This window comes from Magnolia sinica, chromosome 7, assembly GCF_029962835.1.
Source record: "Magnolia sinica isolate HGM2019 chromosome 7, MsV1, whole genome shotgun sequence".
Lineage (NCBI taxonomy): Eukaryota > Viridiplantae > Streptophyta > Magnoliopsida > Magnoliales > Magnoliaceae > Magnolia > Magnolia sinica.
The window spans coordinates 89,564,590-89,592,206 of record NC_080579.1 but is presented as its reverse complement, the minus strand read 5'-3'; the positions used below and the strand labels follow the sequence as shown (position 1 = coordinate 89,592,206).

Here is a 27,617-nt window from a genome sequence, read left to right as displayed (position 1 = left end):
CAACCATCAGTTTCCAAGCCATGGAAGGGATGGTCATGAAGTATGATCATAATAAATTATTTTGAGAAATAGACTATCTGTCTAAGGTGGGCCCTACTGAATACAGTTCACATTATTAACCGAGCTTCTTTTGTTGGTAATTATATAAACCGTCCAGATTAATTATAGGGCAGTATCCTCCAATATAAAAATGACCTGTACAGAAGGTGTGAAACTAATGGACGGTACAGATCATTTATTGGACTCTTCACGTCTCGAAAAGAACTAGGGTGCACTTAAGTGTTCAGTGCAACCCAATGTACCAGACCATTCATCCCGCACCCAAATAAAATCATTCTTTAAGAGCAGATAGACTTCCACAATGCCTTGATCATATCCTTTCCATGTATGCACAATAAAAGTGAGCAATAAATAAAATATTAATGCAGAAAATATATATAATTTATTTAAAATAAAGTATGCATTTCAACAAATAAATGCATACATCCCAACACATAGTTTACCAAAAAAAAAAAGTGCATCAAATAACAAACAAACCAAAGAACCATAGTGGCCCACTTGATGAATGGCCTTAATTCACCCTCCTACAGTTTAAATGAATCTCTCCATCAGACCCAGTAAGGAGGTTCAATTTTCACATTTTGCCCATGGACACACCAAAGTCAGCCCAAAATGCAGTTGGGTTAGCACTGTAGTAACTCACCAGGCCATCACTTGCACTCCCATCACCTCGAAAAGCTCTTGATCGGAATGTAGTAACCCCTTCCTATACAACAGCCCACTGTAGTATACAGTGTCGAACAACGTTATCGTAGCATCCAACGGCGTGGTGTTGTTGTCGCCTCCGGTCACCGGGCACTGGATCTGCAATGAGGCAGCGAAGGCGGGGTCGATATCGGTGTCATTGTAGATGTGGCTGCGGAAATTCGTGCACCGGGCCAGGCCGATCGTGTGGGCCCCAGATAGGATGACGAGGTCCTCGAGTGTCAGCCCATGTGATTGGAAGTTGGAGAGGAGCACCGAGAAGTTGAAGAACGGCACTGGGATGTGGGTGTTTGCTTCGTCCTTGCTGGTGGTTCTCGAGTCTCTTCGGCCCAACGGTACAATGTACGTTTGGCCTCCCAGCTGCAGGATGATTATGAGGAAATACTATCTTAGTAGAGGAAAAAATGTGTATTTATACATGTAAGATACGACTTAGATGTGGGGGGAGTGATCTTGATACCAGAGTTCTAAAACTCAGTGAATCGACTCAAAACTCGGATGAGTCAGCTCAATTCGACTGGATTTCGAGCTGAGTCACTTATCTAGCCATCGTTTTATTATAGGAGCTTGCTTGTTATAACTTATCTAGCTATCATTTTGCAAGCATCGATTGGATGGTTAGGATCATACAATAACTAAGATTTTGGCTGAGTAGGTCCATCGAAATGGATGGTCCAGATGGATGATTGACTGTCTATGTGTCCCATACAACTCATTTTTCTGAGAAAAATTATGGGTGCCTTTCACCCTAACTAATAATATATGCTTATAAATGATAATTAGCAAAAATAATTGATCGAAGCTGGGCGGGCCGCATGGTTGATCGAGCGACTCACCGCAACGACGGAGTCACGAGCTATGATGGCCAAGATACCGGCACATGATACAACGCTTGTGGGACTTAATCTATATGCGGAATAGGCCCACGGATCTGTCTGTGCATGGGACATGGCGATCAGGGATTCAGATAGCTTACCTAGCTGAGATGCCGCCATGGAAGCCGGATAAGAATACCAGAATACCAGAATTCCTATAGAGTTTAGGATCTTCCTCTCCTTCATACCCTTTTTGCAATACAATAGATGGGACTCGAATTCTGCTGTGGTGTAGGATCGAGGACCCAGCTCTCTAATATAGAGTCTGTGAAGAGAGAGTTTGAAACCCATCACAACTCTTTTTTCCATGCTCCACATTGTTGTGTCCTAGTTCGACTCAAACTGCTGTCTGCGTAAACAGTCATAGCATTCCAGCCCTAGTATGCAAAAGCTGCGCAGATAGACTGTGAAGCGCATCACCTGAAGTGGGGCCCACTGGTCTACTCAATCATCTAGTCCAACTGAATAACAATCCAGACCGTTGATCAGTAAGGCCCACTAAATAGAGTTCTTACATTCTCCCACTTGGGCCTCATTGAGCAACGTTAATGATAGTCATATAGAATAATTTTGAAAACAAGTTTTGATCTTTTAAGAAAATATCCAAATGGTTAACCAATGAAATAGTTGGACAATATGAGTAATGTTATTCAATCTGGTCTATTAAGACTGTCAGTATCGAAACGCGGTAGTCATCACAACATTTAATTTAGGCGAAGTGAGACTAAGCGCGATCACAACTACTTTCAATCTTAACAATATAGATCATGAAGTAGGAAATGTGGCATAAGGATTACACACTTTAGTGCGACTATATTTGTCTATCCTTAAGAGGTCCTGAAGCTTTTACATGTCTCCGACGAAACACGACTGTAGTTCTACTTACTCAAAATTTGCACATATATATAGAGGAGCAGAAATAAATCTTTATATCAAAATCATCCAAACAAACTGTATAAAGCGAGATCTCTAAGTATCTGTGAAAATCAAAATACACTCAACTCCCACTAACTGAAAACATCTGTGGGATCAATGACTCCTATGGATGTTACATGCTCCTGAAATGGCGTGATAGGGAGCCCTTTAGTGAGCGGATCTACAATCATCTGCTTAGTGCCGAGAATTTCACGGACACTTGATGATTCTGAACCCTTTCCTTTGCAACAAGATACTTGATGTCAATAAGCCTCGACCTTGACGAATGTTTGTTGTTACTAGAGAAGGAAATAGCAGCTGAATTATCGCAAAATGTTCTCAATGGTTTCGAGATATGCTCCAGTACCCGCAAACCTGAGAAGAAACTCTGTGACCATAATGCCTTATTAGATGCCTTATGGTAGGCAATAAATTCAGTTTTCATAGTGGATGAGGCTGTGGTAGATTGTTTCACGCTTTTCCATGACACAACTCCTCCCACTATCATGAAGATGTATCCTGAAGTAGACTTCTTAGTGTCAATGCAGCCTGCGAAGTCTGCGTCTGAATATCCGATCAACTCCAACTGATCAGACCTCCTGTATGTGAGTCCGAAGTCTTTCATTCTCTGAAGATACCGTAATACTTTCTTCGCAGCTATCAAATATTGCATTCCTGGATTAGATTGATATCTTTCCAACATTCCAGTGATAAAGGCAATGTCCGGTCGTGTACAAACTTGAGCATATATGATGCTCCCTACTACTGATGCGTACGGAAATTCTTTCATTCGATTCTTTTCTAAATCATTCTTTGGACACTGAAATAGACCAAATTTATCGCCCTTCATAATGGGCGACTCTCCTGAAGCACAATTTTGCATGCCATACCTTTCGAGTACCCTAGTAATAAAGGCCCTCTGTGACAGGCTGAGCAGTCCAAGTGTTTTATCACGGCGAATCTCAATGTCGATGACGTAAGAAGCTTCACCAAGCTCTTTCATTTCAAATCTTTGAGATAAAAATTTCTTGGTGCCACTCAACATCCCGGTATCACTGCTAGCCAATAGAATGTCATCAACATACAAAATCATCATAACGAACTTACTCCCACTGGTTTTAATGTAGATGCATTCATCTGCAGTGTTTTCTACAAAACCATATGAGAAAATTACTTCATGAAACTTAAGGTACTACTGTCGCGATGCCTGTTTCAACCCATAGATAGACTTCTTAAGTTTGTAAACCAAATGTTCTGAGCCAGTAGCTACAAAACCTTCAGGCTGCAACATATACACATTCTCATTCAGATCCCCATTGAGAAATGCAGTCTTTACATCCATCTGATGTAACTCTAAACCCATATGAGCTACAAGAGCCATTATAATCCTGAATGAGTCTTTCTTGGATACTGGTGAGAAAGTCTCCTTAAAGCCAATGCCCTCACATTGGTTAAAACCCTTGGCAACAAGTTTGGCTTTATATCGTTTGACATTACCTTTAGAGTCTGGTTTGATTTTAAGTATCCATTTACAACCAATCGACCTTATTCCAGTGGGTAACTCTACAAGATCTCATACTTTATTGTCCTGCATGGATTTCAACTCATCTTTCATGGCATCAAACCAACGAGAAGGATCAGCACTTTGTTTGACTTGTGTAAAGGATTCAGGATCTTTTTCCACCCCTATGTTAAAGTCATGCTCCTATAAGTATACGATGTAATTGTCTCGATTTACAAGTCTTCTCTCTCTTTCAGATCTTCTCAATAGTTCAGCTTGTTGGGTCTGATCTTGATTTTCCTCATCAGTGATTTGTATATGAGGTTCTACGTGGTGCTCTACAGTGACTGCAGAATCGACTATGATTGACTATGACTGGAGTCACAGTCCTTTGTTCCTCAAATACAAAATTTCTTATGTTCGTGCTCCCACTGTTTTCAGTGTCTTCAATGAATCTGGCATTCTCAGTCTCAACAATCCTAATGGAGTGGAAAGGACAGTAGAATCGATAACCTTTTGATCTTTCTTGGTATCCAATGAAGAAACAACTTACGGTTCTAAGATCAAGCTTCTTTTCATGCGGGTTATAAACTTTGGCCTCAGCAGGACAACCCCAAATATGTAGATATCGGAGACTTGGTTTTCTCCCATTTCACAACTCAAAAGGAGTTTTGCTTACTGCTTTGTTGGGAACCCTGTTTAGTATATGAACTGCAGTTTTGATCGCATCACCCCACAGGGATTCTGGTAATGTCGAATTGCTGACCATGCTTCGCACCATATCCATAAGGGTACGATTGCGTCTCTCAGCCACTCCATTCTGCTCTGGAGTACCAGGTATAGTTACTGAACAACAATGTCATAATCCTACAAGTATTTAGCAAATGGCCCTGGATTGTGTCCTGATTCGTCATATCTGCTATAGTATTCACCACCATGGTCAGATCTGACAACTTTAATTCTCTTATCGAGTTAATTTTCAACTTCGGCCTTATAGATTTTAAAAGCATCTAGGGCATCTGATTTCTCATTAATAAGGTATAGGTACCCGAAGCGAGAGTAGTCATCTATAAAGGTAATAAAATATTTATGTCCACTCCATGATGCTATAGGGAATGGTCCACAAATGTCTGTATGTATCACCTCTAATAGACCTACACTCATGGTTGCACATTTCTTTCTAGTTCTAGTATGTTTTCCTTTTATGTAATCAATGCATACTTTATAGTCAGAGAAGTCTAGAGAATACAAAATTCCTTCTCACACAAGCCTGTCCAATCTCTCACGAGATATATGGCATAGCCTCCTGTGCCACAGCATGGAGGAATTCTCATAGTCTAGTCTTCACTTGGATCTCACTTTATTTCCATGTAAGGTATTAATATTATAGACGTGAGAGGCAATCAAGTCTAACTGGTATAAGTTGTTTACTATAGAGCCGGTTCCAACTTTAATCGAATTAAAGTAAATACTAAAACTTTTATTTCCAAAGTGGAACGAATATCCGAACTTATCCAAAAAGGAAATTAAAACTAAATTGCGCTTTATAGACAGCACACAGAATGTATTTACTAAATTCAAAAAATGACCAGACTTTAACTTAAGCCTATACACTCCTATTGCCTTCGTATACTGAGCGCTCCGCATCAGTTGGTGGCCTGGCCTATAGTAATTCTTGCATAGAAGTGCATATGTGAATAGTAGTTCCTGAATCTATCCACAAGGAATCCACTGACACATCGGTCAGATTAGATTCAAAACAGACAAGAACAGAATGATTACCTTTCTTTATAAGCCAATTCTGAAAACCTTCGCAATCTTTCTTTACATGACCCACCTTTTTACAAAAGAAGCACGGTTTACCTTTAACCCGTTTGCGTTTAGATCTATTTACAGATTGATTCCCATGATTTCCAGATGGAGGACCAAAGAATCTATTATTAGAACCTTGTTTCATTTTCCTTTTACCTTTATTCTCTTGCCCATGTCTATGACTGGAGGTCACCATATTAACATTTTAAACTTTAACCATCTACCTGATCCTGTCTTCTTCTTGAACGCACTGAGTGATGAGTTCATCCAATGTTCATATGTCCTTAAGAGTGTTATAGTTTACCAAGAACGTGCCGAATTGGGGAGGTAGGTTGTTCATGATCAAATGAATCAGTTGATCATCAGTAAGTACAAGCCCTAGAGTACGAATCTTATAAACAACTTCGATCTGTTCTACAATGTATTCACGGATGTTGCTTTTTCCATCGTAGGACGAGCGAGTCAATTTATTCAGAAGAATGCCTACTTCAGATTTATCAGATTTCTTGAATCGTTTTACCATTTCAATTAGGAAAACTTTGGCCTTATCTGTTTCAGGCATGACACCCTTCATCAATTCAGAAATTGAATACTTAATGACTTTCAGGCATGTATCATTTGATCTAAACCATGCAACCCATCGATTATATTCAGCTTCAGTGGCATTATCAGATGGCTTTGGCGGTTCTAGTGTTATCAAGGCAAGATCTAATTGAAGATAGCCCAGTACAACTTTAATGTCATTCTTCCATTGAGCGTAATTAGATCCATTAAGAGCAGGGACTTGATTTTAATTAGTTGGAATTGAGACTGAAATAAAAGAGATGCATTTATACTCAAATTAGTACATAATTTTACAAAGTAATTTAGTGAATGTAAACAAAGAATATCAAGCAAATTAAATCAATTCAGTTGTTAAGAGAGACATCAACTGAATCATCCAAGATGAAGATGGGCCCAACCATCACATCATGGTGAGAACCTGTTACATCATCATCATTCCTCTAGTGGGAGGTAATAATAACATGTTAGTGATCCTCCTGAACATGAAGCTAAGTAATGTCGGTGATGTAAATCTGAGACACTCAACACCTGTGGGTGAGATGAGTCTTTCAGTTTTACATTACCTACACCATTTACTCCACTTATTCACTTGACTGCCATACAATAATCATCTGTGTTTTCGTTACCTTACACATGAAAATGTGAACGCAACTGTATGCGATCCTCCTTCGTCTGCAATTGCCTTCGTCTGCAATTCCGGAAGATTACATGCCATTGCCTTCGTTTGCAATTCCGGATGGCTGACGACACTTAAAATCGCGGGTAAGGGCAAAAGAAAAAAGAAACTTCAATTCAGGGATTTCAGAATTCCTAATTGCTGGTTCTGGATGCTGAATCCCTAATCAGATTACTTGATTCGAGGATTTCAAAAAATCCCTAATTAATCTGGATCTGGATTTGAGGTATTGATTTGAAGTCCCCAATTTGGGATTTGGGATTCGAAATCCCTAAATGTGCATTTGGGGATTCGAAATCCCTAACTCTGGATTCTGTATTTGGAGTTCAAATCCCTAATTACTGGATTAAAAAACCCCAATTGGATGTTTGTATTTAGGGGTTCGAATCTAAAATCCCTAGTTTAATTGGATTTAGGGATTCGAAATCGAAAACCCTAATTATCTGTTGAATACAGGGACTCCAAATCCCTAATCTTAGCTGAATTTTTGGGGTTTATGAGACTGAACTTTCCAATATTGGATTTGGGATTAAAATCCCTAAACATTAATACAGTTTCGAATTTGGGATGAAATAAACCTTGATTATCTATATGGGTTTTGAATATAAAATCCCTAATTCGAATCTGAATATGAAATAGATGAAATCTGATCATCCATGCCTTTGCATAGATGGCTTTGATACCAACTGTGGAACTTAATCTATATGCGGAATAAGCCCACGGATCTGTCTATGCATGGGACATGGCGATCAGAGATTCAAATAGCTTACATAGCTAAGACGCCGCCTTGGAAGCCGGATAAGAATACCAGAATTCCTCTAGAGCTTAGGATCTTCCTCTCCTTCACACCCTTTCTGCAATACAATAGATGGGACTCGAATTTTGCTATGGTGTGGGATCAGGGACCCAACTCTCTAATATAGAGTCTGTGGAGAGAGAGTTTGAAACCCATCACAACTCTCTCTCCTACGCTCCACATTGTTGTGTCCTAGTTCGACTCAAACTGTTGTCTGCGTAAACAGCCATAGCATTCCATCCCTAGTACGTAAAAGCTGTGTAGATAAACTGCGCAGCGCATCACCTAAAGTGGGGCCCACTGGTCTAATCAATCATCCAGTCCAACTGAATGACAATCCAGACCATTGATCAGTAAGGCCCACTAAATAGAGTTCTTACAATGCTCCCATAGTAGGCCGAGTCCACAGCAACCTTGATTTCGTTGATGACATCGAAGCCCCTAACGGGGTTTAATTAAGTTCGGCAACGCTGTCTTCTCACCAGTGAACGTCGGAGTGTCATCTAAGAGAATGGACCCATCACATCCCTACATCCAAACCACATATAATTAACAAAAAATCACAGCAATAAAATACTTCTTATAGAGTATAACAATAATGCGAGCGTGTGATATTGTGCCTACAATATCTCCTTACATAGGGAACACATCCACGACATCCTGATTGTTGATTTGATAAGCTCTACCATTGATATGCTCCAAGCCAATAGTCACAGCTCTCAGATGATCGTGGCATCTGATTGGTGGGTTTTCTATGGTTGAATGTCAACTGTTGGTTGGTCTTTTTAAATGACTGTCTATTTCCAATTTTTTCCAATCATCTGACCAGTAAAATTTCTGGAATCTGAAGTATGGCATATTCATGGTAGGCCCAGAAAAGAATGGCCTAGATCTTATACTCGTGGGCCATATCCCACACGTATGAGATCTTGATAACCAACAAAGATTATTAGATATAAGTGTGTGATGACACCTCTACACAGTCAAAATCACCAAGAACCAACAATGTCCATGGCCTCAAAGGAAGGATAGTTTGGTCATTTTATCTAAACCAAGACATTTATAAGTTGTATGTGTAAGGCCGACAGGCTCAGCTGACCAGCTCAAGATCTGGGTCCAAACCCACCCCAGGGCTGGCCCATCGACAGCTCTGGATTGACAACTTGTCTGAGTCAAATTGCACTGTCTAACTTGACCCCACAAGTCAATAGTGCAAATAGCCCTGATCCAGCCCAACTCAGACGAATCACACCTTGACTTGAGCGAGTGGTGGCTCAACTCAGGACTAAATGATTCAGTTCGACCAAAAAACCATGTAACCACAAACCTATTAAGAACAATGTGATGTGGGTGCTTCAAGTAATTTGGGCCATGGTCCAATCTTACAGTGGCGAAGCAGTCATGGATGTGCAGACGGAGTAACAACGCGCCCATGCGTTTTGCACGTGCAACCGCCTCCTCGACAACTGCTTTGATAGTCGGCAATGCCTGTGGGCACACCTTGTCATAGAATTCAGGGTCCAGTTGTGCACTTGCATGGAACGCAGTGGCAACGACCGCAATGAAGGCTACGAAGAAGAGCGATCAGTACTGAACAGACATGGCGACGACTACAACCCGATGGACCCAATGGTTCCTAGATTATATGGATGCATGGTGTATTGAAGGGTGTGTTTATATATAGTTTTGATTAGACTCTTTTTAATCTTAATTAAAAACCAAATGTCATTAATTAAAGTGAGAAAATGACGGTCCACATATTGACAGTCTCATTACTTAAGGTGGGATTGCAGTGATCCTAACATAAAGCATTTTCTATTCATTTCTACTACTTGACTTTATCAAACTATGAAAGACATGCGTGGGGAGCCTTGCCTATCTTTACGAGCCAATATGGAATACGTGGCATGTATGAGCTTTCAATCAGGTTGAAGTAATCGTACCTACTACTACAAAGGTCTGGCTCGTTTCTCTCCTCAGGTGGGCCACAAGGTACGAAAGAACCGAGGCTTATAACATTTTTTTTTTCTTTTCTAGCCGCCCATTTGTTTTGTATAGCGCTCATCCTAGGTGTGGAATGGCCGACCTGCTGGAAAGATGAGATTTCACACGTGTGTTACATTTTGGCCGGTGTGCCTGCGTGTTAAATGATACTTGGTTAGAGCAGGTGCAACTTATCTGAAAAGACTGGGTGAGAGTAAATGTAGGGTTGACAATGAACCGGCCGGGCCGGAAGCAGATCACGTTTATCCCCGGCCTTTCCGATAATCCGTCTAGACAGGAGCTCTACGGTGCCCACCGTGTAATATATGAGTTTTATCTATGCCGTCCATCAATTTTTCCAAATCATTTCACATTATGAGCCCAAAATGAGGCTGATAATATGCTCAAGTGGACCACACCACACTAAGCAGCAGTTTGCTTAGTGACAATAACAAACTGTTGAAACCTTCCTAGGGGCCACCGTGATGTTTATTTACCATCCAACTGTTTCATAAGATCATGTAGACCTGTATGAAGTGAAAACAAAAATATCAGCTCGATCTAAAACTTCTGTGGCTCCCAAGAAGTTTTTAAGGGTGGATGTTCAATCCCAGGTATGTGGTCCACGTACGTGGGCCTTGGTTCCACCTTATTTTTGGGTTCATATCCTAAAATGATATGAAAAAATGGATGGATAGCGTGGAAAAACCCATACATAATGGTGTGGTTCACTTGAGCCTTGAATTTACCTTATTTTGGGATTCATATCCTAAAATATCTTTTAAAAAATTGATAAACAGTGTTAATAAAACTCACACATCATGGTGGGCCCAATAGAGCCCTTGCCTAGATTGATTTCCATGGAGTGATGCAATCCTCTTTAAGCTAGTTCCGGCCAAACAAAATCACAACTTTGAAAAATGCTAACCCAAACAATTCAAAATCAAGTGAAGCTAACCTCAAGCCAAACAAGGTGTTCCATATTGGTAACAGTGGTGACTGTTACGGATATGGAGTGTCAGCGTAATGGCCAATAGGGGGGGAAGGGATTTATTTTGCTTGAAAAATTCTTGAAAATATCCAAAAAATCTAGAAAATTGTAAATATTCCAAATATGGATTCCTTTTTTATGATGAACATGCTTATGGTGGTACAACGCTCCACTCTTTGGTGAGAATGTGTGTCGGAGTGTCTGATGAATTTATGAACCTGTGAACTTAGGATGGGTTGCAAACCTTTTATATTTAATTTTCTAAGTATATAATATTAATGATAAATTTATTAGAATGAATGTAATTCCAGAACATCTAATAATTATAGGTTTTACTATTATTTAGAGTATTGGAGTATTGCATATATCACGACGACTCACATACATTTTATTTCAACATACAGAGTCCAAAGACTTTTGTGGCCTATTATATAATTTATATACTTAATAATTTGATATCATTTCTCCTAATAGTTCTTTTAAAAAAATGAAATAACATTCAAGTAGATGGTGTTGCCAATTTGGGGTTGACTTGGCGGACCAATCGATGTCCCAAATTAGCATGATCAAATTCATGCAATTTATTAGCACTTATCCCACTTATGAGTTGGTGGACATTTATTGGATAGTGAATAATGATGGCCCAATTTTAGAAAATAAGTGTCCACAAATTAATAATTAAAACTATTCAAACAAATTGATTTTGGCATTGTGACTTAGCAACTGCAGTCTCATGATTTTATCGGTAAATTTTAAGTTAATACATGTCTCATGTACAATTTTTTAAGGGCCCGAATTAGGTGGGACTCGGATTGTGAAGTGTAGCACACAAGTGTCAAAGTTTTGTGAGACCCACCGTGATGTATGTGTTATATCCACACTGTCCATCCATTTTGCCAAATAATTTTAGGCATGAACCCAAAAATGAGGCAGATCCAAAGCTCAAGTAAACCACACCACGTAAACCAGTGGGGATAAGGATGCCTACCGTTGCAACCTTCCTAGGGCCCACCATGATGTTTATTTGCCATCAAACCTATTCTTAAGGTCACACCACCCCAGATGCACGGAAATCACAAATATCTGCGTGATTCCTAACTTCTTGGGGATCCCTAAAAGATTTCGATTGTAGGTGAACAATACCCATTGTTTTTTATTTTTCTTTTTCTTTTTTTTTTTCCGTGGTCCACTTGAGCTTTGGATCTACTTCAATTTTAGGCTGATGCCCTAAAATGATCTGGAAAAGTGGATGGAGCAGTTGGATATAACACATGCATCATGGTGGGGCCATGGAACTTTGGCACGTCATCACACCACCCAGGTTGGTAGTGCTGCACCATGCCATTCGAGTCTAATTAGGTGAGGCCTTGAATGTGGGCCCCACATTGATGCATGTATTTTATCCATGCCGTCCATCCATTTTCCACCTCATTTTATGGCATGAGACAAAATGAGGTAGATCCAAACCTCAAGTGGACCGCACCATAAGAAACAACAATGATTGAACGTCCACCAATAAAAACTTATTGGGGGCTAGAAAAGTTTCAGATCAAGCCGACACGTGTGTTTTCCCTTCATCCACGTCAGTGTGACCCAATTAATAGGTTAGATGGCAAATAAACATTACAGTGGACCCTAAGAAAATTTTAATGGTGAGCATTCTATAACCATTGTTTCCGATGGTGTGGTCCACAGAGTAGGGCAGCACGCAACACATGGACCTTTTATTAAAAAAAAAAAACTTTGGTGGAAATAAGCCACGTAGCCTCTTTGGAATGAAAAGAGAGAGAGGAGGGGCTCTTAAACTTATTTGCGATTTCAAATGGAAAGAGAGATGCATAGGCTCTGTGCTCGAAACCCTAGTGGGGAGAGATGTGCATGGCTCTGTGCTCAAAACGTTAGCAGAGAGAGATGGTTCTCAGATTTTGGTCGGCTGATGGAGATGAGAAGAAGAAGAAGAATTAGGTACGCCTTAGACCTTTATCTTCTCTTCTCTTCTCTTCTATTTTTCTTTTTCTTTCTTTCCTTGAAGAAGACCCCTGTTTTTTGGAACATCACGGGGTAACGGACATTACACCTCAATTTTAATGGTGAGATAAAACTCAAATATTTTTATTGAATAATGTTTAATTTCTCAATTACATCATTAATAAATAAAAAATAAACCAAATTTTGTAATTACCAAAAATAGTCAATTTTAACCCTAGTAAAACTCCTAATTAAAAAAAAACATTTCTAAATCCTAATTTCTAAAAATAAAAATTTTATATAAATTTTGCTCAAGGAGTCCTAGCCCGATCATAAGTAATTTATAAAAAAGATGGAAATATAAAATTCTATATAAAAAAATGAAATACTACAAAAATCGGAATTACTAAAAATAGTAAAATTTTCATAAAATCCTATTTTGAGATGGAAGCATAGTTTCTCATGAAACGGACTGATGCAACCCACTATGTGAGTCAGTTCACCCTAAATGGCCCGTTACAGTACAAATTGATAGGTAGTGTGTCCCGTAACGATACTAGGATCAAAAGTTATGGCTGATTTACGGTTCACCTTTTTTGGTCCAATCACGCTAGGAATGTATCGGTGCCACATCCTTCATCACTCCCTTCCACTTGGAAAATACTCATCCTCGAGTTATTCAAGAAACTTAACTCATGATATTCTTACAAGTCTGCCACATGGAAAGTTTGTGCTAACTCTATGCCCCTGGGAAAATCAATAATATAAGCGATATCATTGATTTTCTTGAGTATCAGAACAAGATCGATTTTCTTATTCATCAACTTATTATATATCCTGGTCAAAAATTTCTCCTTATACAAGTGAACTAGAACAACATCACATGCTTTAAACACCTTTTTGCAATAATGTTTATCAACCTTTTCCTAAGCATTAGACTCATGTAATGTTTTAGGCATCAACGATAGGTGTACATGAACCGAGCTAGCTCGGTCAACTTGCTCGACTTGGCTTGAAAAAGCTCAAATTGGCTCGATTCGAAGCTGAGTTCGATCCGAGTTGAGTCGGTTTTTATAGCTCGAAAATGAGTTCGAGCTGGCCCCAGCTTGACTCGACTCGATTCGATATGTAGCTCGAACCTAGCTAGACTCGGATTGACTCAGTTATGTAGGTATAAAAAGTTTTTTAAAAAAATCCTGGCGTCTACCCACTTTCCATTTTCCCCTTTTGTTTGAAAAAAGAACCTGCCCGTCGCCCGACCAGCTCCCTGCCTCCCTCTCTCTTTACTCGTCCAGTCATCCCACCCGACCAGCTCCATACTCTCACTTTCTCTCTCCCTCTCCCTCTCTATACTCATCTAGTCATCCCGCCTGACCAACTCCCTGTTGCCCCTCTCTCTGCTTGTTCAACTCGAACTCGGCTCGGAAGTTGGAGCTTGAACTCGGCTTGAAAGTTAGAGTTCAAACTTGGCTCGAACTGGTCCGTGTTCACCACCCCAAGTATAGGGTTACAATTGCAGTAATAATCTCAATAAGACCGAGGTCGAATCCACAGGAACTGAACCTTGTACGTATTTTGAAAGTAACTAAGACTAGAACTAGAAGAAGATGTAATCTAAATCAAAAAATTTTAAGAAAATAATGGTTAATTACTTTAACTAAAACTTGTAAAATTTAAAGATGGAAAATTAGGGTTTCCAAGGATCCACTTATAGAGATCAGGGAGATCTATACTTGATTCACGAACACAACTTGAATCAGAGTCCTATTTTCATCCAGTTGGAAGATATGTCATTAAAAATCAACTATAAACTTTCTTTGATCTAGTTTTCAATGGAAGAAAGGTATGAGAAATAGAATGGATTCCATCACAAAACCATGCCCATGAGACAAAGCAAACAATAGAATTTAACCACAACCAATCTAAGAGAGTTATGAACGTTAGGAAGGATTCCATCATCCAACCATGTCCATGAGAAGATGGTGAACAACAGGCTTCCCAAGTTCATAATCTCTATAATGAAAAGAACATATTCAAAGCTATCGCAAATCTATTGTAATTTAAGTTACAACCAATCATTAAAAACTAAAAGGTATTCCTTATAATTAAACCAAAATCAAAGATGGTTTAACAATCATGAATCAAAGCAAAAGAAAACACCCCATCACGCTACAAGTTTCATCTCTTCGCCCTAGCTAACAGGTTTAGCTAGCCATTGACATGATTAACTAAAGAAATATGAAGGAAAGCATTAAAGAAAAAGGAAACAACTAAAGAGGGAAGGGAAAAACTCTAGGGCCGGCCGGCCCTCTCTCTCTCTCTCTCTCTCTCTCTCCACACGTTCCTCCACGGCTAATGATTTCTCACGTCCCTTTCTCTTCTCCTTTTATAGCTAAAGGTTAGGGCAGTCAGAGAGAGTCGGTGGTAGAGTTTATGCAGCAACTTTCACACCATGCGCAGCGAAACCGCGCTTGACCCGCGTTTGGCACAGATAGCCGATCCGTTTTGGCCATCTGACCCGTTCGGCCTTCTTGGTGGTGGTCGGTTGCCCCATGGGAAGAATTTGGACGGTCCGGATCACTCATCCGAACGTAATCTTGATCATGCAACTGGCCCACAGCGTCCGACCGTGAGGACTGTGCGTTGCATGAGAAATCTAGATTTTGCATAACTGGTGGGGCCCCTGATCAATGCCGGCGGAGAAATCCACTCCGTCCATTGATTCGTGGGAACTTACTTTGTTTAAATAGGACAGTTTGATGTTTTTCATTTTTAACCATCCGAACAGTAGTTGTTGGATCTAGGGCCATGTTATAATGATCCAAACCGTTTATACGATGGGCCTTACCGTGGATGGGGAATAAATAAAATGAGGTTGAAATATTTCACTCTTGGAGAATCTCTTTTCTCATGAATATAGACCGTCTACTTTAACATGATTTGTGGCTCAATTAATAGGATTTTAGAACTGATGATCTTCATGGTCATATTCCGTCGATGGTGAGGCCATCATGAGCCTCAATCCGACGGTCAAAAGGAAAAGTAGCACGATGAGAGGTATTGCGGTTGGGACCGGCAAGGGAAGGAAATAAAAAATAAAATAAAGAAGTTTAGAGCTTGCATAAGCACATACGCGTGTGCAATATATCTCATGTTCACACCCCACATGTGCCAACATAGAAGCTAGACCGGAGATCCAATCCCTCAATCATAAATTCACGACTACATAAATTCTCAGTTCCAAGAATCAGTTTCATCAACAGGTAAGGTGGGCTATAGTTTGCAATCTCGTTCATTTGTTTGCAATATCATGGTAGGATTACTGAGTATACCATATTTATTTTTGGAAAAATATATATAAAGTTGAAAGAACCTGACGGATGGCTTAGATCACGAGACAGGTTCCATGCTAACATATGTGTAGCGTGTACATCAGCTATATTACACACGCGCGAGGGGTTTGCAAACTTCGAAAGGGCACAGATGACTCAGCGATCGAGAAAACATGTCGATGGAATTCAGAATCTTCGCCCGAAAATAAGCATCAAAGGACCCGTTTGGCTGGACATATCCATGGGATGGATTTGAAGGTAATGATGGGGGTGTTAGTGGGATCCACTTTCAAGATCACGAGTGAAATGTTCAAAATGCCCATGCAAATGACAAAGCAGAGACATCGCGCGTGAGTTACATAAGAGACCATTCATGGAGCACGCGTTACATGACGTGGCGTACGTGTGTGATATCCCTGCCACACATTAGGTGGGGATCCCTGGTAACATTCACTCCATATATATATATATATGTGTGTGTGTGTGTGTGTGATGTTGGGGACGTTGTTACTGATTTTTGGGCAAGGGCAACCTCATTGCGGGACGCACCTGATCAAAGGCTTGGATCTCGCACGCGTATGGTTTTTACACGTCCGGTTGTAAAGAAAGAACCTCGGCAGGTCATAAGGACGGTATTGGGTACTACCCCACCAGGACTGGGCTAGAGACGGCGGTTCTTTTAGGGGCTCTATGAGGTCCATCATTACATGTGTTTTATCCAAGCCGTTCATCCATTTTGAAATATCATTTTGGTGTATGAGCCTAAAAATGAGGTAGATTGAAGGCTAGAGGGGACCACGTGACAATGATCCTACTGCTAAAACCTTCCTAAGGCACACCATGATGTTTATTTACCATCTAGCCCGTTAGTAAGGTTACATATTACCTAAACGGAGGAAAAATATAAATATCATCTTGATCCAAAACTTCTATGGTACTGAGAGATTTTAAGGAGTAGGGGTTCATTCTCCAATATTTTTTGTGGTGTGGTTCACTTGAATATTCAATCTGCCTGAAAGAAGTGAGATCGAAGTCTTGAGTAGACCACACAACAAGAAGTAGTGGTGATAATGATATCCACTCTTGGAATCTTTGTAGGATGCGTTGTGATGTTTATTTTTCTTAAGCTTGTATGGACCTGAATAAATGGAAAAGATAAATATAAGTTTACCCGGATGAAGAGAATATATAAATATCAACTTGATACAAAACTTACATGGCCCCAAAAGAGGTTTTCAACTGTAGGTATTTAATCCCCATTGTTTCCTGTGGTGTGGTCCACTTTAGCTTCAATTTTTCACTTTTTTCGCTCATGCCCTAACATGATTTTTTTTAATGGAGGATCAGAATAGATGAAACACATATATCAAGGTGGGCCCCACGGAGGCCCTGATAGGTTCATTTGTTTACAGTGGGGCATAGATTAAGTGAGACCCCTAGAGGTGTTCATGAGTTGAACTGAGTCGAGCTTGGCACAGCTCGAACTTGGCTCGACTTGGTCCTTGAGCCTGACTAGCCAGCTCGGCTCGGTTCAGTCAATAGCTCGGGCCAATTCGAGCCGAGTTCAAGCCAAGATCGAGCCAAGTTTGCCTCTGCGGCATTTTCACAAACACATGGACTGCACCTTCAAATTCTCACTGTTTATAAAACAACAGTAGCGATTTTACAGATATTCCATCAAACGCCTTATAGGCAACATCAAAATCAAGAAAAATGGATATTTGTTTCACAAACATATCTTCCTTGCCATCAGCCGCCACTTTGTTGGGTCATTTCATCAAAAAATTGGTGAGCAACATCAATATCAAAGTAACCGAGTCACTAAACTGGTTTGATCTGAATTTGATTCGAGTTGGGGTTCGATCTGAGTCGAGTTGAGCTCGGCTAAGCTCAAACTCGATTCGAAATTTTTTTCAAGCCAAAAAAATCAGCTCAACTTGGCTTGAACTCAGTTTCAAACCGAGTTGGAGCTTTTTCGAGTCGAGTCGAGCAAGCTAATCGAGCTAACTCGATTCATATACAGCCCTAGAGACTCCTACTTATGCAAGAATGTGGCCCTTACCATAGGCCCACGTTGATGTGTGTATTTTATATCTACTCTCTCCATTTGTTTTTTCCTATCATTTTAGGGCATTCATAACAAAAATGAAGTAGATCCAATTATTAGGTGGACCATACTCTAGGAAATAGTAGTGACGGAATGGCCTACCATTAAAAACTTCTTAGAGCGCACCTTTAATGTTTTCATGGTTTTTATTTTCCATCCAATCTGTTGTTAAGGTCACGTAAGCATGGATGAAGGGTAAAAACAAATATCAGGTTAATCCAAAACTTTTGTGGCCCATTAATGGTCAGTCTCTATTGTTTTCAATGATATGATCCACTTGATAATTGGATCTGCTTCATTTTTGGGTTAATGCCCTAAATGATCTAGAAAAATGGATGGACAACGTGAATACAGAATACGGACGTCAAGGTGAGCCCCATGGTAAGGACGATATTGGCTTAGGTGAATCATGAGTCTCACCTAATCTCTAGCTAGGTCCTGGTGGGGGTAGTAACCAATCCACACCCTTTTGTGAGAGGTTTATCTAGAATACATAGGATGTAATACTATTGAATATGTCATTACTTTAATCCTTGGATCGGGGTCATTTTTCATTGACCCAAACTGTTGATATGATGGACATCACTTTGGATGGGTGATAACTAGAAAATATGAATTAGATGGCGTTCACAACCATTTTCAACACACCAACGTGGATCGATAAGAAATCGCCACGTATCGACATAACAAAATCAATGCTAGTGGAAGTCATTGCGAATTAATGCTAGTGGAAGTCATACTCACACCGAAAGATATCTTTAGCTAATTTTATCTTCGACGATACGGATTATATCATTAATGCAATGACATAAAACCTTACGTACCTTTTGGGGAGCGAAACATTGCATGCCACATGGTCTTGATTATCGAGCCAATTAATGAGACAATGTTCCCAGCACGATTATAAAGACCCATCAAGGAAAATAATTCTATCACAGATCTGGTTATGATATACTCGGTAAGGTCGTCTCTTATAGTCTTTCTAAAATGGGAGATCTTCCCAGAGACATTTGGAGACCTTGCTACGATTATGAAGATTTTAAATATTCAAGGATCGGACCAATATTTAAGGAAATTCAATTGTGAATTAGACCCAAGTCAGAAAAAGATACACACCAAGCGGTCCGACCTCACCAGGACCACAATCAGAAGAGAGCGAGAGTTCAAAGTCTTGCAGGAGGTGGTCTGATTAGTTCATTCATATACATGAATGGCCATGACAATTTGAGATCCGGGATCGGCAGTAGAGATTCTCCTTATTGGATCCCAAATCTTGACACAAGATCTTAAATATTCCAATATGAAGACCATCTACGTAAAAGTAAAGATTTGAAAATACACGGCTCCAGAAATGTGGAAACTCTCCTATTCAAAATGCATACCATAAAAAATGGAGGATCCAAGATCAGCAAAGAAACAAAGTGAGGGTTTTCACCATCTCTCAGAAGCCTATAAAAAGGGCATGTGCCGAAGAGATACAGGCCCATGCCAAACACAAATCTATCTCTTTTTACATCTATCCTTACTTTTATCGTAGCATAGCATAGCCTAATTTTAGCATAAATTATTGTTGTCAAGCGTCATTGCTACAGTACCGAAAGATTAGATTAAATGTCAATAATCCTAAGTTGCCGGATCCCAATCAATTGAGTTCTTACTTAGGTGATCATCTTTCTAATCACATCTTGCTGACTATTTACATCGATCATCTGTTCTTAGGTATTTATCTTTAGTTTTACTTATTTCTATAGTTTATTCGAATAATATATCGACTGTGATGAGCTGCATTTCAGTATTAATAAAATTGACACTACTTTAGTCTTCATTTAAGTTACTTATTCATCTCTATTCTTTTGATAAATATTAATTACTTATACTAGTGAAAAAAAGAGAGTGATGAAGGCGTAAGGCAAAAGGAATTCATTAGAGAACTCACCCCAACCCTTTCGTAAATCACATTACGCTGATCAGAACCAATGATTGATTTAAAAGCTGGATTTTTGAACCCGGTTTTGCTCAGTTATCTCAGCACGGGGTCACTAGCGTTCAATTAAACAATGACTTGAGTACAAATCTGGCTCACTCACACATCCTAATCGCGCACACACAACAAATACATGCCCTAATCACATGTATGGCCTTGTGTTTGATTGAATTGCGTCTAACAGATGGAATGTTGAATGTTTCAATACTCTAATCAGCCAACTCTTTTCAAGGATGATGTCCTTGATCTTTCAACAATCAAAGAGTTCAGATATCCAATTTTTCAAATTTCTTTTCTTGTACCCACCTTAAGACCTATAAGACAAACGGTTCGGATCATTGAAAGGGACCCGGTGCAGCTACTCCTGGATGTATTCTAGCAAACCTCCTGGTCGACTGCACTTTCACCGTACAGTCGCTTGGCTCAGGTAAATTGCATTCTCTAACAATAAGATAAAATATGATCATTAGATGGCCCATACAAGTATATAAATTTTGAAACATTGATAAGTTTCTTTTTTAACTTTTGTGGCCCACCTGATGAGCGGCGTGGATCTTAGCAATCTTGTGGTGCTGGGATCATTAGATCAAAGTGGCTTTTGAAAGGGGTTGGCAATTAATGATGGCTATTATGGACCTTTTCTATTATAATAATTAATGTGGACTATTCATTTTAATATCCATGATTGGTAAATTTGGTTAGCCATGATGCACAAGGTTGGCCTGACATGCTGGTGGTCCAGACCATTGGTTGGACCTTTCTGTTATAATAAATAAGGACTGTCCATTTCGTATTGATTAATTGGATGGTAAAGATCATTGGATCACCAGCATTAATTAAAATGGATTGGATGATCTAACCATCTGATCATACTCGAGGAAAATAGACGTTCATTAATTAATCTTCGTGTGGAAACATCATTAATATTTCCTTTTCTCTTGACTTAATTAAGGCCCATTTAGAGATGGTATGAAGAATGATCAAATCGTAGCCGTACAGTTGCAAATGAGCCATCGGGCTTTTGGGCTGGACTTGGGTTGAATGTTAGGCCCAAGTACTAAGCCCAGAGTTGAAAGTTAAGCCCATTTATTAACCAGGCCATGCCTAATGAACAGCCCAAATCTTGCACTAGGCTGTGGGCAGGGCTTCGGACTAGCGTGTATTGTCCATTTGATTTTAGGGTCCAGATTGGGATCATAATGCAAGGGCATTTTCACACCAGGCTCAAATGGGGTAGCCTGTGGGATGCGAGGACACACTCAGGATAGGTGGCCCATGTGAAGTGCAACCCATGTGAAGTGGGGCCAACGAGAAAGTTCGGCCAAGGTCCTAACCCATGCGATTGGAGCCTTGGATATGAGTTAAAGGGATTGATTCGCTACTCTCTAACAATTCAAGATTTTAAGGTAAGTGGCTAATTATCCTGCATTAAAGTGGTATCAGAGTGGGAGGTCTCGCAGACGGATGGTTTCATTTCTCTAAATGTCTATTTCTTTGAGCACATGGGACCTACCTTATCAACAGATAGATTAGGAACACTGGGCCAGCGTGGCCAAAAATTTCAAGCTGGGGCCCACAATGGCAGAAAATGTAGCCATGTGACCTGCTGGTTTATTTTTGGGCCAGAAAATGAAGACGGACCTCAGCCCATGGGCTTAATGATCAGATCATGGAGTGCTTATCCCGATCCCAGCCGATTGACAGCCCTATATCTGGGAAACCAAACGGGCCTGATTGATCTGTTGGGCTACCAGGAGGGATGGAATACACCGGATATTTAGGTCCATTAGTCGCGTCTGGGCAGATGTTTGGGCCCACTGAACCCTGGTCCCGATCGATCGATTGATGTTAAGTGGATGGTGTTGGACCTGATTTCGACATACGTTAAATAAATCTATTGGGCCCATGACCAAATTTTAGGCCCATTACATAAATGGGCTGAACCCAATTGATCCCCATGGCAAACAAGATCCAGACCATTGGTAACCCTAACAACCACATCCAGTGGCTTAGGTCTTGAAGTCTTACTGCACCACATGTTCTCTGGTCAACTGTCTCCGTACTGTACTAGTAGGCTTCTGGTCCTCAAGTGACCAGATGTGCATGGACCTAGGCTGGACTGAACCAGAAGTAAATATTTAAGGGCCCAAGGGCCCATTTGGATACTACCAAATAAGTAACTTTTTCAACTTCCATCAGTTAATAAGTAATTTTTCCTAAATAAGTTATTTTGTTTATTTAAGTTATAACTTTTTTCTAAATAAATTAGTCTGTTTATTAAATTTAAATAAGTAGCTTTTTAAAAAAAGTAACTTATTTTTATAAATTATTTTTTATTGCTTTTCAACTTTTAAAAGTAATATAGTTTCTTTTTTTTCACTGTTGATACAGCCACTTAGGGCATATTTGATTTTCCAAATCCTTTATAAATGCAATGCAACTGTGCATTTATTATTTATAAAGGTAAATGGCAGCAGTTAGCCATTTGAAAATTTCTAAGTGCAGCAAAAATATATAAGAACTGTTATCTTCCCCCGTTTGGCGCCCAAAGGTTTTGATTGAAAATGGGTTCATGAAGATAGTTTTGGTAAATTTGTAGTCCTCAACGGTTTTAAACGGTGAACATTACATGTGGACGTTGATCTCGTGTTGTGGGCCACATGATACTTGGATGTTGATCATTTTCCATCCGGACAGTCATATGACCTTCTTGTGCAGATCAGGTGGGTGGATTAATGGCTGTGATTTAGTGTGCGGTCCACGCTGACATATCCACCCGATCATCATGATTTGCCCATCTCTATTGCTTGTTATGCCTGGAATGGATTGCGTACTTGGTCCCACCTTGACTTATGACTTTCATCCACTCCGTCCATTCATGTTAGCAGTCAATTTCAGGGCTTCACCCAATAAATAAACCAACTTGAAAGCTCAAATGGACCACCCCAGAATAACGTGTTTGGACGGTAGGTCTACTGTTATATATTTTTTTAAAACTTTTGGATGAAACTGATTTTTCGTGTTTTATCTTCATTCAGGGTTGTGTGATCTTAGAAACAGATTGGATGAGAAGGAAACATTATGGTTTGGCCATACTAAGGTTGGGATGGTGAAAATCAAATGTCCCAGCTATTCCTGTCATGTGGTCCATTGAGATTTTGATCAGGCCTATTTGGGAGCGTGGATTCGGACGCCCTGGATTTGAAATCCTCCTATTGTGATTGACACTATTAGGAATTAAGCTTTAATCCAAAAGTAGCTATGAATGGTATATTTACATGAGTTTGAATTTAATTACTAAATCAACTTTGATATATTTAATTAGTTACGCATGTAATGTTTGTCACAGTGGTTGTAATAAGCCTGTTGAAATATATGATTTGCTCAAAAATGATGAAATTCCAAATCTCTCCATTAATAATAATAATAATAATACAGGGGGTGGACATAGTAGCGTAGATCCCATTAATCCAAGTATCTGGAAATTTAAGGACACGGAGGGCTTCATAAAGGTAATCCCTCTTAACAGAGTTAAATACCTTTTTAAAATCAATCTCAGCACACATCCTACACATGCCTCCATCAAGGTGAATACCTGGAATCAAATAGTGTCTAAGTATGATATTGTTGGAGATGCTAAGCAAAAGCATAAAAGCCTATTGGGTGTAGCTAATAATGAAAGCTATGATTCTAGGTATAATATGATACCTTTCAATTTGTTGACTATGATTCTAGGTATAATATGATACCTTTCAATTTGTTGACTATGAAATAATTTTTTATATCTTGTTGATTATAAGATTCACCGAAAGTTGTTTGGAGTTTTGAGTTTTATTAGCTTTAGGGATCGACACAATTAAAATATTGTTGAGCTGCTTAAGCATTTTAGTAGAGTTAAAAGAAGTTGATTGAACCATGCCAAATATCTTTTCCAATACTTACTAACATAATAAAAATGGACATTAAAACCATTAGGCACAAAAACTATTTGGGCAAGTTGATTTGATTGCAGCCTCTACTTTTGGAACAGTAATAAACTTAATGAGTTGATTCCCTTAGTCCTGATATAGCTGGAAGATTTTGTAAAACTTCTGAATGTCTGCGGAATGATCCCACACATACAAACTTACGTTTGAGGTGTGTGGGCCCATACGTATTGTGTATGTGGAATCCAAACCGTGCATTTGGTGTGCCTTCTCATGTCCACCGTACATCCAAGAATTATCCTGATCCAAAACTCAAATGGGACACAGAAAAAAGAGCGATGTACAATCACATCTAAAACCTATATATACATGTTTGGTCCACCTGAGTTTTGGAATGAGATAAAGTCTTGCGTGTCCCTTTATCCTCGTTAGTATCACCTGATGAATGGTTCAGATTGCATATGCTCGACACCTTCGAGCTGTAATTCCATCTGGAAGTTTCTATGGTGGGCATCACACCCTCCCTAATCTCCCCTATTGTTACCTTCGATGTGGCTCGTCTTTGACATCTATCATGCTGGATTTTGGAATCTATGGCTGATATGGGTTGGTACATCTAATGGACGGGTTGGATGGAACTCAAACATCATTGTAGGACCCACATAACTCGAACACATGCTAATTTTTTCCAAATACACCTACCAGATAATTTCAACCATCACTTTCTTCTCTTTCCCGCACTGAATCTAGACCATTGAATATCTCCATCTTCTACCATCTCTATGAAGGCCACTGATCGGATGGCTGGAACCATCTTGTTAGCTTGTATTTGAACCATTTCCCATCCATAGAATGGGCCACTAGATGGACGGCCAGGATTTGATAAGTCACCCTGCCACGTGTACTGCAGAGAGATGGCCTCGTCTCTCGAGCCCATATTTTGTACGGCCAACAACTCCATCGTTGTAGGACGTTGCATCCTTACCGTATATTGCAACCAAGGTGGGCCCGGCTCCCCCACGCGGCCTCACGTGGGAGATGCGATATTGAATTTTCAAGACAAAATATTCCCCCGGTTACACAACGAGACAAAAAACACACACGCATACATGCATGCTATTATTTCCTTTCTTTTAGCATCTTTTCTTAAATGGTGGTGACTTCTCTACCGTACACGTGACACATATGTATGCAAATCACGACCGTTAAATCTCTGACAATCTGAACATCTGATGAGTTTTCCTAAGCCCACATGCTTATACAACCATGATATTTACACCAGGGCACATGCTAATTGTGGCGCACGTGTGCGATATCAGAGAAGTCTATCAGCTGGGCCTCGCTGTGTAAATATCTAGCCGAGAGACCAGCAGGTTTAAATACAATATCTGAAACAAAATGAATGCCCAGAAATAACTTGTTTTGTCCATCAATTTGCTTCATACACTGCCCCAACCTGATGAGAAGACCGTCCTATTTTTGCCACACTATCTTTTTTTAGGGCCCACCTAATGAACCACTCAGATCTTGCATATTGGCACACACATGTGTGGCTACATCAAACACACATTTGATATGAGTTGTAGTGTAGAACACAGTAAGGAGGTGGGCGCTGTGTTGACGTGGCTTCGCCCATGGCCCTACTATGATGTAAGTTAGACCCGTGCATTACTGCTAGTATGATCGCAACCATCGGAGCTGCCCCTAATTTTAGTATTAACTTTTATCCGAGGAGTCATTAAATCACCACTCACTTGTGGACCCAGCATTTAAGGGGCCGTGACTTTTTACTTACCGCATTTACTAGTGCCATCTTACCAGCACTAACATACAAGATTCTATAAGAAATGGGTAGGTAAGTATGCTTTGGCGAGATTAGTATTAGAACGAGTGATCTCATGGAAAGTGTTATATGCACACTGTATATTCATTTTGTCATTATTTTAGGGGATAAGCTGAAAAAGTGAGGCAAATTTAAAGCTCAAGTGGACCACATCACGTGAAATAAATGTCTATCATTAAAAACTTCTTAGTGGCTACAAAAGTTTTGGAACAAGTTAATATTTGTGTTTTTCTTTCATCTAGGTCTATGTGATCTTATTAACTGGTTGGTTGGGAAATAAACATAATGGTGAGTTACGGAAAGGTTTCAACATCGGGCATCATCATCCCCGTAGCTTTCTATCGTGTGGATCACTTGAGTTTTGGATATGCCTCATTTTTTGGTTCATGTCCTAAAATAATCTAGGGAAATGGATAGATGGTGTGGATACAACACATAGATCATGATAGGGCCCACAAAACTTTGCCACGCCAACACAGAGTCCCATTTCATTTGGCCTACTGAATTTGAACCGTTGACGATTTTCAATTCCAACCATTAGTTTAAGGGCTTGTTTGATTTTCCAAATTCAGTGTAAACGCCTCATGAATTGTCAATTATTACAATTTCATCCGTTGGAAATCACGAAATATATTTTTGCTTTGAAAAACTGTCCAAAATGACTGACATAAATTTGTATGCTCCATCATCATGTATACCGCATATCCGTGTCACCCATCCATTTCATCAAAACATTTTGGCACATGAACTGAAGAACAAGACAAATCTAACATTTAAGTGGCCCACACTAAAGTAAACAATGGGCCTAAAAGGCTTTTAACCGTATCTTTTTGTTTTTTTTTCTCATGCCCTTAATTCATTAGGCGTGATGGATAAAGGGTAGCAATCATACATCCTCGGTTTTAAATCTTGCATACATCGGCCCCACATATATTTAGTAGCATCCTCAGTTTTGGTACTGGCGAAAGTAAGAGTCAAATCAATATGGGAAAGGTGCCGTGGGGTGATAAATATTGTCCATTTCCCATCCGTCTACCTTTACTACGAAAAAAAAATTTAAAAATCGGACATGCCCTAATGGACACGGCGAGGAGGTTTCAAGTCCGATCAATATACAATCACCATCTGGGTGGCCACAATTACCAAGCCCTACATCAACATCCAACATAAATGAGTCACCATCACTTAAAAGATATAATAAGAGACGCACAAGTACTCCACTTACCAAACATTCACCTTTTAATCCCTCAGTCGCAAACCAAACGCACATCCACTTCCACTGCTACCCCCACCCCTCTTTCATTTTCTCCTTTTCCAAATCATCCATGGAAGGATTCAAACCAAACACCAGCTCTGGCTTTTCAGAACAGCGTCTGATCATATGGGCCATGCTCGCACTCCTATGTGGTTTCTTATGGTACGTTGTTTACGAAGCCATTATGGTGACTGCAGTCGAGCAATTCAAGCGTTTGCTTGTAGTCTCGCCTCTACTTCTAGTTGTTATAGTACATTGGCTCTCAGCCGTTCCACCATCTAGTAGGCTCAGCATACCTGTACCAGGGTCCGACCCTGGAGACAT

The 27,617-nt window shown here is 39.8% G+C and overlaps 1 pseudogene; it reads right to left on the bottom strand.

Annotated features, from left to right (window-relative positions):
- Positions 1 to 515: 515 nt before the first annotated feature.
- On the bottom strand, positions 516 to 27,617 carry LOC131250706 (peroxidase RIP1-like; annotated as a pseudogene).